The sequence below is a fragment of the Eptatretus burgeri genome, chromosome 7, assembly GCF_056783735.1.
Source record: "Eptatretus burgeri isolate ZD-2024b chromosome 7, Ebu_testis_v1, whole genome shotgun sequence".
Lineage (NCBI taxonomy): Eukaryota > Metazoa > Chordata > Myxini > Myxiniformes > Myxinidae > Eptatretus > Eptatretus burgeri.
In genome coordinates, this window is record NC_140967.1 from 93,821,094 (window position 1) to 93,833,505 (window position 12,412).

At 43.0% G+C, this 12,412-nt stretch overlaps 1 protein-coding gene and 1 long non-coding RNA gene across 8 annotated transcripts in view; one reads left to right on the forward strand and one right to left on the reverse strand.

Annotated features, from left to right (window-relative positions):
- The window catches only part of LOC147023821 (uncharacterized), a 373,912-nt gene that overhangs the window by 103,373 nt on the left and 258,127 nt on the right, over positions 1 to 12,412 (forward strand). For 5 of the 7 annotated variants that reach the window (XM_085889658.1, XM_085889651.1, XM_085889657.1 and 2 more), the window contains one exon: positions 9,441 to 9,494. The gene's annotated coding sequence lies outside the window, so the exon portion shown is untranslated. Of the gene's footprint in view, positions 1 to 8,769; positions 9,319 to 9,440; positions 9,495 to 12,412 lie in introns of those variants that run through there. The other 2 variants (XM_085889655.1, XM_085889656.1) reach the window with 2 other exon arrangements.
- LOC147023822 (uncharacterized) overlaps positions 1 to 12,412 on the reverse strand; it is a 75,769-nt gene that overhangs the window by 34,209 nt on the left and 29,148 nt on the right. The window lies entirely within an intron of this gene.

Below are 12,412 nucleotides of genomic sequence, written 5' to 3' on the forward strand. Positions count from 1 at the left end.
AATGACGTTTGCAACCACATCCTGTAGAGAGGGGGGATGGGTTTCCCCAAAGGTCCATTCACCATTTGTTACCGTACTCCCCTTGATCTTTCCATGCTGAAAGAGACACAGGAATCGTACAGTTTCCTTTTGACGACATAGTATTGGATCGGTGGTAAGGATGAAGGTTGCTTCCAACGTACGTAAATGAAACGAGCTCCGACCTCGGCTCAATATCCTGAATATATCCACATTGTCCTGGTCTGCACAGATAGGGTTGGCAACCAGGTGCTGTGCAATGGCAGATGAAGCAGGTACAGTGGCCGGTGGTTGTTGGATATTTCTACATGCTCGCACTGGTTGTGTTCTCACCCTCACAATCTTTCTTCAAATCACCAAGGGGACGTGTTGTTTGATCCGATCAGCCAATCTTGGTGTTATGCGGCCCACGTACCGAGCTTCACATCGGCACTTAAACTCATAAATAACATTGCTGGTTTGTGAGGTGAGTAGCACATCCTTGTTGACTGACGTCAGCAAACGGCGAGAGGCAAAGATTACTTGGGGTTGCACAGCCAGAAACGTGTTGGACACAATATGTTTAATTTGTACTTCAAACCTTCGTGATTGCCCTTTTCAGGGCATCCTGATATAGACTGGACATTTGTCCGGACCAATGTTCCGATTTTTTGTCGTGTTTAGAAACTTGTGTATGTATCTCTTAACTATATGCTCAGGATAACCATTCTCACCGAGTATATTCATGATTTTGTCAATTTCAGCAGGAAGATTACAAGGTGAACAAATCCTCTGTGCTCTGTTAACCAGGACATTGATCAAGGCAATTTTGTTTCTCGTGGAGCTGTAGGAGTCCCACCGAGTATACTGCCCTGTGAAAGTCGGCTTCCAGTAGATGGATGTTGTGAAACCAAGGTTGGCTCTATCAACCAACACGTCCAAAAACGGTGACGTGTTTGACGATTCCAGCTCCGTGGTAAACTTCAGCGCTGGATGGAGAGTGTTGAGCCATGCCTGGAAATTGTCACATGCCATCCGAGACTCAAACAAAGCAAAAATGTCATCAACATACTGATAGTATACGATGAGGGAATCGACCCCTGCCGATGAGCCAGTTTCTGCATTTCATAATATCCCACAAAGATATTTGCAAGAGCTGGGCCGAATGGAGAACCCATGGCCAACACCATCCGTTTGAACATACATCATGTTGTTAAAACTGAATTCCACCTCCCTTGTTTCTGTGTTCATGAATTCCATGAAGACGTGTTCCGAGATCATCAGTTGTTCCAGATCGGTGTGATACAGCAAATGTGCGCATATCTCAATCGTCTCAGTCAATGGGACATTCGTGAACAAGGTTTTACTATCAAAGGATGCCATGATGTTGTGCTCACTTGTCGGTTTTTAGCTCTCATTGATTCTGCAAATGTGAAGGAATCCTTCACCACGGAATGAGAAGGTGAATCCAATACTGGTTGCAGTACCTCTCACAACCACTTGGCAAGTTCATGTTGTGCTGCTCGCACCATGGACCGTATCGGTCTTAGAGGGATATTCTCCTTGTGAATCTTCGGCAGGCCGTACATTCTTGGACGTTGGGCTCCAACAGGTTTAATTCTGTCGTGCACCTCCTTTGATAGTTCTCCACGTTTGAGAAGCTGCAACAGTCGTTTGACGATCTGACCTCCCACCTGAGGTGTGCGATCATGTTCCGTTGCACCGCCCAGATATTTAAATTTGGTTTCGTCTTTCAGGATGTCCGAATGAGAGTGCAGCCTGCGATTTTTACCCTGATGTAAGCAGCACGAAAAGCTTCGGTCACTATTATGTCGTGTTTGTTTGTATCCATATTAAAGTTCTGTAGTACCAAATATCTGCATATATATATATATATATATATATATATATATATATATATATATATATATTTGCAGCAATGTGTGTGTGTGTGTGTGTGTGTGTGTGTGTGTGTGGGTGTGTGTGTGTGGGTGTGTGTGTGTGTGTGTGTGTCTGTCTGTCTGTCTGTCTGTCTGCGACCGCCGTTTCTCGACAACCGCCGGTCTGATCTGATTGAAACTTGCCAGGAATATTGCCGGGGACCCGAGGATGTGCCTTTTCAAGGTTTGATATTAATCGGACGAGCGGTTCCCAAGTTACGGCCATTTTATTGATTTTTTTCAGTTTTTGGAAAGGTGTATATATCGCAGCTTAAGTGTCGTTCCACCCTATCATGCCATTCTTTCCCAAAGATATCTCAGAAAAATGATAACAGCATATTAATAATAATAATAAAAGCACAATAATTGGCAGTAATAAAAAGAATAACGTGATACAATGACCAATGTCTGTCAACCAATAACGACCTATACATTGTCTGTCAACCAATAACAACCAATAACGTCTGTCAACCAATGACAGGACACGGTGCTATGACATCACGAATGACGTCACAATTAATGTTTATTTATTTATTTAGTTATTGTTTTTTCCCAAGGGTTTGAAAGCTGTTTTTTTTAAATTGTTGTGCTTGGTAGACATTTGTGAATACATTTACAGAGAGAGGGGCGAGAGAGGAGGAGGTAGAGAGGAAGGGGGAGAGGGGGGCGAGAGAGGGGAGGCAAGAGAGGGGTGAGAGAGGGGGGTGAGAGAGGGGGAGAGAGGGGGCATCACAATTCAAGAGAGGGGGAGAGAGGAGGTGGCGGGAGAGAAGGACGGGAGAGGGGGTGTGAGAGTGGGGGCAAGAGAGAGGGCGAGAGAGAAGGACGGGAGAGGGGGTGTGAGAGTGGTGGCAAGAGAGAGAGGGGCGAGAGAGGAGGGGGAGAGAGGAGGGGTGAGAGAAGAGGGGGGGAGAAGAGGGTGGGAGAGAAGGGGGGAGAGAGGGAGGGGGAGAGAGAGAGGGACGTGACAATTCTTCTTCTTCTTCGTTTAATATGACGACACAATTGATGCTGGGGACCTGAATATGTTTCCCAGGTGTTTCCCAAGTTATGACCATTTATGATACGGTTGGTCCGATCTAATTGAAACAATGCCCCAATCCAGTCGTCGTTTATGAGAGCGAAGGAACGAAGCTGCACATAGTGGCACACACCTACGGGCACGCACCAGTCTATCTATAATTCCAGCACTCTCCTTGTGTGTGCCTGTCTGTCTGTATGTGTGTCTGTCTGTATGTGTGTCTGTCTGCGACCGCCGTTTCTCGACGACCACCGGTCCGATCTGATTGAAACTTGCCAGGAATATTGCTGGGGACCCGCTGATGTGCCTTTTCAAGGTTTGATATTAATCGGACAAGCTGTTCCCAAGTTACGGCCATTTTTCTGTCAACCAATGACAAGACACGGTGCTATGACATCATGAATGACATCACAATTAATGTTTATTTATTTATTTATTTATTTTTACACGATTGACATCACAATGTTCTTCTTCTTCGTTTGGTATGACGTCACAATCGACGCTGGGGACCTGAGTATGCCTTTTCAAGGTTTGATATTAATCGGACAAGCGGTTCCCAAGTTACGGCCATTTATCTGTCAACCAATGACAAGACACGGTGCTATGACGTCACGAATGACGTCACAATTTTTATTTATTTATTTGCACGATTGACGTCACAATTTTTCTTCGTTTGGTATGACATCACAATCGACCCTGGGGACCTCTGAGTATGTGCCTTTTCAAGGTTTGATCTCGTTCTTCATCTTTCTCAGCTATTTCCCAAGGTTTGAAAGCTGTTTTTTTTCCCAAGGTTTGAATTAATTGTTGAAATTATGAATTAATCCCAAGGTTTGAATTTTCCCAAGGGAAACAGCTGTTTTCCAAGGGTTTGAAAGCTGTTTTCCCAAGGTTTGAATTAATTGTTGTGCTTGGTAGACATTTGTGAATAGATTTACAGATAGAGGGGGGAGAGAAGAGGGGGGAGAGAAGAGGGGGGAGAGAGGAGGAGGCGAGAGAGGGGGCAAGACTAGGGGGGAGAGAGGGGGGGCGAGAGAGAGGGGGCATCACAATTCTTCTTCTTCGTTTGATATGATGTCACAATTGACGCTGGGGACCTGAGTATGTTTCCCAGGTGTTTTCCCAAGTTATGGCCATTTACGACACGGTTGATCCGATCTAATTGAAACAATGCCCCAATCCAGTCATCGTTTACGAGAGCGAAGAAACGAAGCTGCACATACTGGCACGCACCTACGGGCCCGCACCACCGGGCCCACACTATTATGAAAAAAAAAGCTGAAAAAAAGTCGTCAAAGTTCCCCAGATGTATGAACAAATAGGCTTCTGATGCCACAACAAACCACAGTCATCCAAAATCACTTTACAAGAGGAAGAAGAAAAATGAAAGATTCCCTTTCAGAGTTTTACTCACCCTGAGATGACCTCCATTTGCAGCCATTTTATTTCCATCAGAAAGGGTGATCAGTTCACTCATTGGAAATTAAAACGAGTCCAGCACAGCATTTGCATGCCAAACCACCAATTACTTTCATACAAATATTATGTCACATGCTTGAGAAACCAAAAACAAAAGAGGAATTTCATTGTGATTTCACTGCAGAATGCAAATGGCAACCACAAGGGAGTAACCATTTGTTGCTTCTTTCTATATTAGCTTACCGAACAGCTTAGCTGCTGGGGTAGTTATCATTTCTTGGAAGCACGACTGTGTCACTGATGCAGTGCCCCTCCACCAGTACACACTGGTACTCATTTAACCGACTTCCGAAGGATGACAGGCTGTCATCCCCCTGGTGTATTAATTCGGTGACCAACAGGGATTGAACTCAGGATGCTAGGGTCCCAAGCCACCACCCTAACCACTAAGCCAACACCAGGCTTATCATTTGTAGCTTACAGTGGGGAGAAAAAAAACAAGAACCTTTTGACACCTAACAACCTTTTGAGTCAAAGGCAGTGTGGCATTGAAAGAGATGACGTAGGACCGACGTAACACCGCAGGGGCCCACGGGCAAAGCTGCACAGGTGGCCAAGATACACAGAACCGAAAAAGGGCAGAAACGCCTGGAAGGGGAAGTGCAAGAAAGGTTTTTAAACAGCGAGATGGCAAACCATTACAGTTCCGAATGCCTAAGGCCAGCAATCCAAAATAATCTCTGGGCCAGTTGTACGTCGTGTGCTCGCCGTGATGACTGAAAAGGCCGGTGGTTACACGGAACGTCTCGTTTCAAAGTATGTCATATATGTACTATTTTGCCTTTCGAAATGATTGTATTTCTTCTTTGAAGTCATTGTAGACAGTTTAATTTCGTCAAATTGACATGGAACTCCATCACTGTGTTTCTGAGCTGTGCGTCGGGGTCTCGGTTACGGAACATCCACATCGTCTAGTGGACTCCTGCAAGTAGAATTGCTCTGTGTTCGGGAAGAGCTTTATCCAAGTCTCTCTGTGAATCTGTTTCCCTGAGGTATGAAATACTTTTGAGATGAGAAAGATATTTTTTAATCAACACTATTTCATCAATCCCCACAACATCTTTGTGACTTCCTGCTCCCACCCTTAGTGTTCAACTGGCACATACACCATTGTTTATGTTAGGGTCTTGAATACCACCTCTTTCCTCTCTTTCCTTTTACTCATCTCATCGTCGCACCTCTGCTATTCCAAAGAAACTGTGGCTTAGCGCGCTGGGCTCTTATCCCACAGATGCAAGTTCAAAGGATTATTAGGCTTTGTATTTTCCAGTCTCGGGGCTGACCTGTGAACTTTCCCTGAGGCTCGCTCAATCCTGGAGCGATTACCTGCCGTTTCCATTGGGTAATAGCCGCAAGGCAACGGGCCTAATGCCCACACAAGTGATGCCATTATAACTGTAAAGCTTTTATTCTAAATCTTTTAAATGAATTCATGTTATCACATGGTAATGAAACACAGGTGAAGGCCAATAATGGCTTATGATCATCCACTAGGTATCGGACTTGCAGGGTCCCGGCAAACAACGGTTTACTCATTTTTCGAAAGATAACATGGGATATCTAGTGTCCACACCTTCTGCACACCCAGGGCATCTAGATTTCGATCATCGAAGGAAAAATTCCTGCATCAGGCTGGCACTGCATACAATCGACAGCTTTCGTCGAATAAGCATGACCCCATTCGAGGTTGAACCCAGACCGGGCAACTCAAACACAAGCACAATCGGCGCAACCAAAGTTCATGCCATATTCATTGTGCTTTATAAAAGACCCAGACGTATCAAGGTGGTACTACAGTAATTCAGCTGGGACAAAGTGTAATGGCAGGTATGCATGGAATTTGACCAGGATATCTGGGTTGTGCTCCAACCTAACCTTCATCCATCCAACTCTTAAATCCTCATCAATCACGCGATGTCTTTGCAATCGATCACAATGAAGCGTCCTTCATGTTCTGATATTTCCTTCATGTCAAGCGACCACGCCATAAATTGTTATTTGAGGGCTTTGTTAAAATAGCAAAATAAGAGGAAGTTGAAGTTAGAACGTTTTCTTTGACTTAGCCGTGCTTATTGTCCTCGTGAAAGCAATGGTGATTTACACAGGTGTTCAGTCCCAAAAGACATTGTCAGGACAGGACAATCGGTAGCACAGACAGAGACATATCCACCGACGCATTCACATGGAATTATATTTTCTAGTTTAGCATTCTTTATTTCCCCCCAATTTGTGGAAATATCATTAAGAAGACTTCCCATGATGGAAAGAAACTGCATAACTCTCTTGTGCACCAAAGCAACACACACACACACACACACACACACACACACACACACACACACACACACACACACACACACACACACACACACACACACACACACACACAATGGAAATACCTGTACTGAAGGGTAATGACCCATGATTCCAGGCTCCTCGAGGTACCGTTTGCCACAAATTTGTGCCTGAGAATGCAGCAATGTATCCGAGGCTATTTCGGAGCTCTTTTTCTTTTTTTTTGCAGTTGTACACCCTTTTATTTCTGGTTGCAACAGCATAATGTTTTGGTGTTGAGCCCAAAATATGTAGGAAGCAAGTCAAGTGGAAGTAACTGAGACGAGACTTGGAACTTTTTACCGTTATTGTACGTGCCAGTCGGTCGGTCCATTTTGTTTCCATTAATAGAATTAAAAATGGAACCATTTTTTCCCTATTGTTGTTGTTATTATTTTAAATATTATTATTACTATTCCATTCAATCTGGAAATGCTGTGAATGTTTCACCTGTGGTTCGCTCCATTATACCTGTGTATTGTTTTGTTTTTTGTACCACGTGACATTCATTGTAAGAAGTGCTCCGTCCATTTGGATCTGATCCAGTTTAATTTCCTGTTTCTTCCTGTGTTCAGCTCAGGTTTAACGTCTCAACCATAAATGCCATAAGCAGTTGCTTAAAAAGTGCATGCTTTTACTTCTTGCGACGTTATCGAAACCCCTCTCAAGTTAAGAGACATACTGCACAGTCAATATATGGTTAAAATTCTCTTACTATTTTCTTGAAAAGCTAGAAACATAATTTAAACTAAAATTTCACACACACACGCACCCACGCACTCACACATGATATTGACATTAAATTAATTGGAGATGCTTTGATTGATCATAAAGTGATTCCACAATTTAATGTCCATTATATTTATTGATAAGTATTGTATACATTGACACCCATGGCTCAGTCATACATGTAATGTTTCGAATGTGATTGCATTTAAACTCGTTCCTGTTAATTGCCAACTCATCGTGTTAACTTGAGTCTTTCCCTGCACAGCCTACGACGCTGTTGCCTGAGCCGCATAACCCTGGGCAAAGTCTAAACATTTACTGGTGCAAAGCAGATTGTAGCGGTTCACTCCTGGAACCTTTAAATTACAATAGCGTACTTACAAAAGCCTGTGTTATGTCTATCGTCATGTGAACAATCAAATTTAGGGTAAAGCCAGCCTTCAGATACAGTTCTTAAATTCCTTATTCTTGTTTTACCCCTCCTACCCACCCCCCCCCCTCAACAAGTTTCATCATAAGACTGGTGGATGAGCTTGTACATATCATCATGTGCAGGACAAGGACATTAGGAAATGGTATAGAGCATACTTTAACATATATTCCAAGGACGCATTATTAGACATTTGACAAATCAACGTAGCATTTGGGTTTTATACCTGGAATCACAGCTTCACCTGACAAACAGACCCATTTTGGACTGGTCGTTTGGTTGAGCATTAAAAATTTGAGATTTAATTGTTATTATAGAACACTGACATATAGTAAGGGCGAAGCTTTTTAAAACCGCCTGATTAAACGAAAACGATACAACAACCGCTTCACCCATGAAGGTCGCATTTCAGAGGACATGGACGATTGAGACTTGGTCCATCAAAGTGCAAATCCAAGTTGGATCTTTGGAGAATTGCAAGTCGTGCGATGTGATTTTTATTTATTTTTTTGGCATTATGTTGTTTTCTTTTTTTGCAACGAACAAAAAGAACTTCAATAATAGACACCACCTTGTTCAAGTATCACAAAAGGGATTTAGGTACAGATTTGCGCGGATAATGCTCGGGTTACCTGCACCACTCATTTTCACCTTTGTTGTCTGCTCTCGCTTGGCCTGTTATGAATGCTTCTACAGAAGAGTTTGAACCAAAACGCTATCGGGGGAGGAGGATGGAGGACTGGGGTTGGGGGGGGGGGATCAGACATGGGGAGGGGTCGTTAGAGATTGGATTTTCTTCTGTCAGGAGGATAAGAAGCTGGAGAGACGGTCAGAAGAAATGCAAATCTTGACAATGGAAGGAAAAGTGAGAACTGTTGTAGATAGATAATTAAATATTTAATTAAATATGAGGAGGAATGTCAAGATGAAAAGCTTTCCAAGTAGCATTGGGCAGGTTCACTGCATTGCGGTGGTAGACCTGGTGTAAGCTGTGATGCCTTAGCAGTTTTTATAACCAAAGAGTGTATTGTCTTGAAGAAAATTAACTCTGACACACACACACACACACACACACACCTGTTGAAACCAGAACGTGGCTGATTAGCTACCTGCTACCACACTGATCTGCCTCGGTGCAAACCCCACCATAAAAAAATTGACTAAAATGGGTGGAGCAGGGTCCAAGGGGCTACGCAAAGCAGTCAGTGTTTCAGAAGGACGTATGCTAAACCTCACCCCATATACACTTCCTGCTCTGATGGGGTACAAAGGTGCTTTTCCTGGTATTCCTTGGTGTTGCTGAGCTGGGGCGTAATTTGCGATTGATGAATGCATCTTTTACCCCCTTGCTGGCCTCCTGACCTCTCGGAGACCGGAAAAATGTACAGGTGCTTTATCCCTTCTATATGCAGGTTTCCAAAAGCTCCAGTGATATTGAATACACTTCCCGCGAGTTACAGTGTGCTTACTTCATTTATTTATTAATTTTTCCTCTCTGCTTTCTTTTCAGCCTTATGGCGCCTTTGGGTCGGATTCAAGCCAAATCGGTTCAGCCAATGCTTTGGTGGGTACTTTGGGGGAAATGGGAGCGTTGGTTACTATTTTGTGATATGTTACCTTTAACTCCTGAAAATTGACTCCGATACACTTTACTTGTATAAATGTATGCATTTTTATCAGGTGCTTACACTTTGCTGCAGTTAATTTCCCATTCTTCTGTGTTGCTTTCCTTCAGTTAGTAAATAGTGGCAAAGCTAGTGATGGGTCATGCAGCCTTATTTGCATGTGGTGTTGTATGGGCAGTTCAATAATTTATAACAATAAAACGTTTATATCTTTTTTCTTGTTTTTTAACAACTTAACAGCAGAATGTTTATACACCTGTGGGTTACATATTTGATGATGTCAATGCCGATATTTTCATAATATAGGTACAGGTACGTATAGATTTGTCAAATAGGTACGGACACTCACCTCTAAGCTGTCTAGCCTGGGTTTGAATCTTAGCCTGGGAACCTGAATATGAATTATAAATGCAAGAAAGATTTTTGATTTCATTTTTGGTTTGATAGGGCACAGCTCTCGGTGCATTCATTGTACGCACACAGTGGAGAAAAGCTTGATGGTATTCAATTGACTAATCTATCGATACGATAACCTTCGTGAAGATGACTATTCTATCACTTACATGCTTGCATGGGGCGTAATACTTATCGAATTATATATAATACCATTTAATTGATCAAATCACCTGTGAAAAGTAGTGTTCCAGCTGATTTCCTTGGTCTTTTACTGGAATATTCATAATTGCATGTGGATTTTTTTCTTTCTTTACAGGACTGAGGCTCATGGAAGAGCAGATAGAACTGACAGTGGGACAAACATCAAGGGAATGAACGAACAGGAAAACAGGAGAAGGAAGAGGGGAGGAATCACTGAAACGAGCAAATGAGATGCTTGGGTTAGGAAAGGTTAACGGGGTAAATAAAGATCATGGGTCAGGATGCGGATTGCGTGAGGTGGTGGTTCCCACTTGAATGAAGTTCTGGAGGGAATCATTGGAAAGAACAGCCTCTAGAAGGTGGTAGAAGAACAGGAAAGTTGAGGTGGGCAGTCAGCCTGGATTTTGGAAGTTTAATTGGGATGGTGCATCTTGGGGGTAGATATGGAGATTCGTCGTCGGAAAACAGAGAATTACAGACAAAAGTACAAACACGTAAAGGTTGAAGGTGTTTCAGAACACAGTCTCACTTTATTTCCTCCCTTTCATGTAACAGAGGACTTTTCAGTTGGTTCGTTGCCTGGACCGTATCATAATCATTCACTTTCCTGACCAAAGGGCGACCACCATTTTCCTCCAGTCAATTTAGTTCTTGACTTGGACGACATGCACGCACAAGTTGCCTGTAGACTCTCTCTCTCTCTCTTTGTCTTTTGGGTTTAGCTCGACTTGGCAGGTCATGTTTCTTGTCAGCGAGGAAAGAGTGCCGAATAATGACAAACTGGAACAAATACTAAGCAGGAAACACCAATGGGAAATACTGCCCACCCCCTTAACAAATTGCTTTTCTGGGACATGTTGTGATCTGCTTTGCCGTTGACTTAACGCAGTGCGCCTGCATTTAGAAAAATTATGGCGGCAGGCCAATAAAGCTGACCACTGAAAATCAGTTTGAAATTTGTTTTCCAATTTGAGTTTCCAATGTTGTTTGAGTTTCCAATGTTATTTGATAGAATGAGAATCTTTTGCTCAGAAATTTTTTTTTCTTTTCTTCTGGCTACATGAACACTGGGTGCCCTTACTCTGCCGGTTTCCTCACAGTCAAAAGTTACATGCAGTGAGCGTAATGCATGACTAATTCCAGGATGAAATTAAATTATATTTATTTGTTTGATCGGTTTGACCACTATATACAGGGGAATTTGTGAGCATACCTGTAGGAAATACATTACCGGTTACTTTGACAGCTCCATTCGGGGAGGGGGGTTTGCGCGTCGCCATTTTGTCATCGGAGTTTCTCGTGTTTCCCCTGGCGTGGTGTCGATGAGACTGGGTTTGCTCATGCGGTTGACTGCCTATCTCATGAGTCAAGCAGTCATCCCGCAAGGCGGTTTTGGTGCCAAAGACCACTGCCTTCTTCTTTTCTACTGTTAACAAATCGTGTGAGCTGAACAACATGAGGTTGGGTAGTGTTTTCTTATCTCGGTTACAGTTGCATGCGAAACCAAAAAAATGTTATTGGATAGAAATGCGAAGAGTAAAAGCTAAATTACACCTGCTTCCCCAAATTTACCTGTTCGTGCTATGTACTATCCCAAACATTGATGCGAAGTCAACGCAAGGAACAGGACGCCAAAAAGATATTATGAGCTTACTTGCTTTCAGTTGTGTCATGGCCGACGGCATATGGAGCTTCTTGAGGAAGTCACGCCACTTTCTTCTGTCTTGGGTCCACTGACCGATCGCCATCCAGGTGGTTTCTAGCTCCCTCAACTGCTTCTCCACCTTCTATCAGGTCTAAGTCATCCAACCCCCCTTGAACCTTCAGACTTCCAGCGTCTCACTCTTTTTGTGATGTTGTTTTTCATTATATAATACATCTGCCCAATCCGTGTCCACCTCCTCATTTTATTTTCTCCTCGATGATGTTTTTCTTTCCAGTCCTTTCTACCTCTTCCTTACTCACTCTATTTGGCCAGAAGATTTGCAAAATATCTCTGTGACAGCTATAAATGAAGGATTTGAAGGCTTCTCCTTTCCATGAAACAGCTTTGATTACTTTCTGTGCCGATTTGATCACAATATCGATTTTTTTTTAATTTCATTTTTCAATATAAAGTGGCAATTTAGCTTCGCACGTCGTGTGCTCTTGGTTTTGTTCATCAAACATAGGGGACAGTGAGGAGAGAACTTCGGAGGGAAATAACGCGACATCTTAAATAAACCGGTTCTTGCCTATCGTACGTAGGGCACGTTGCTGT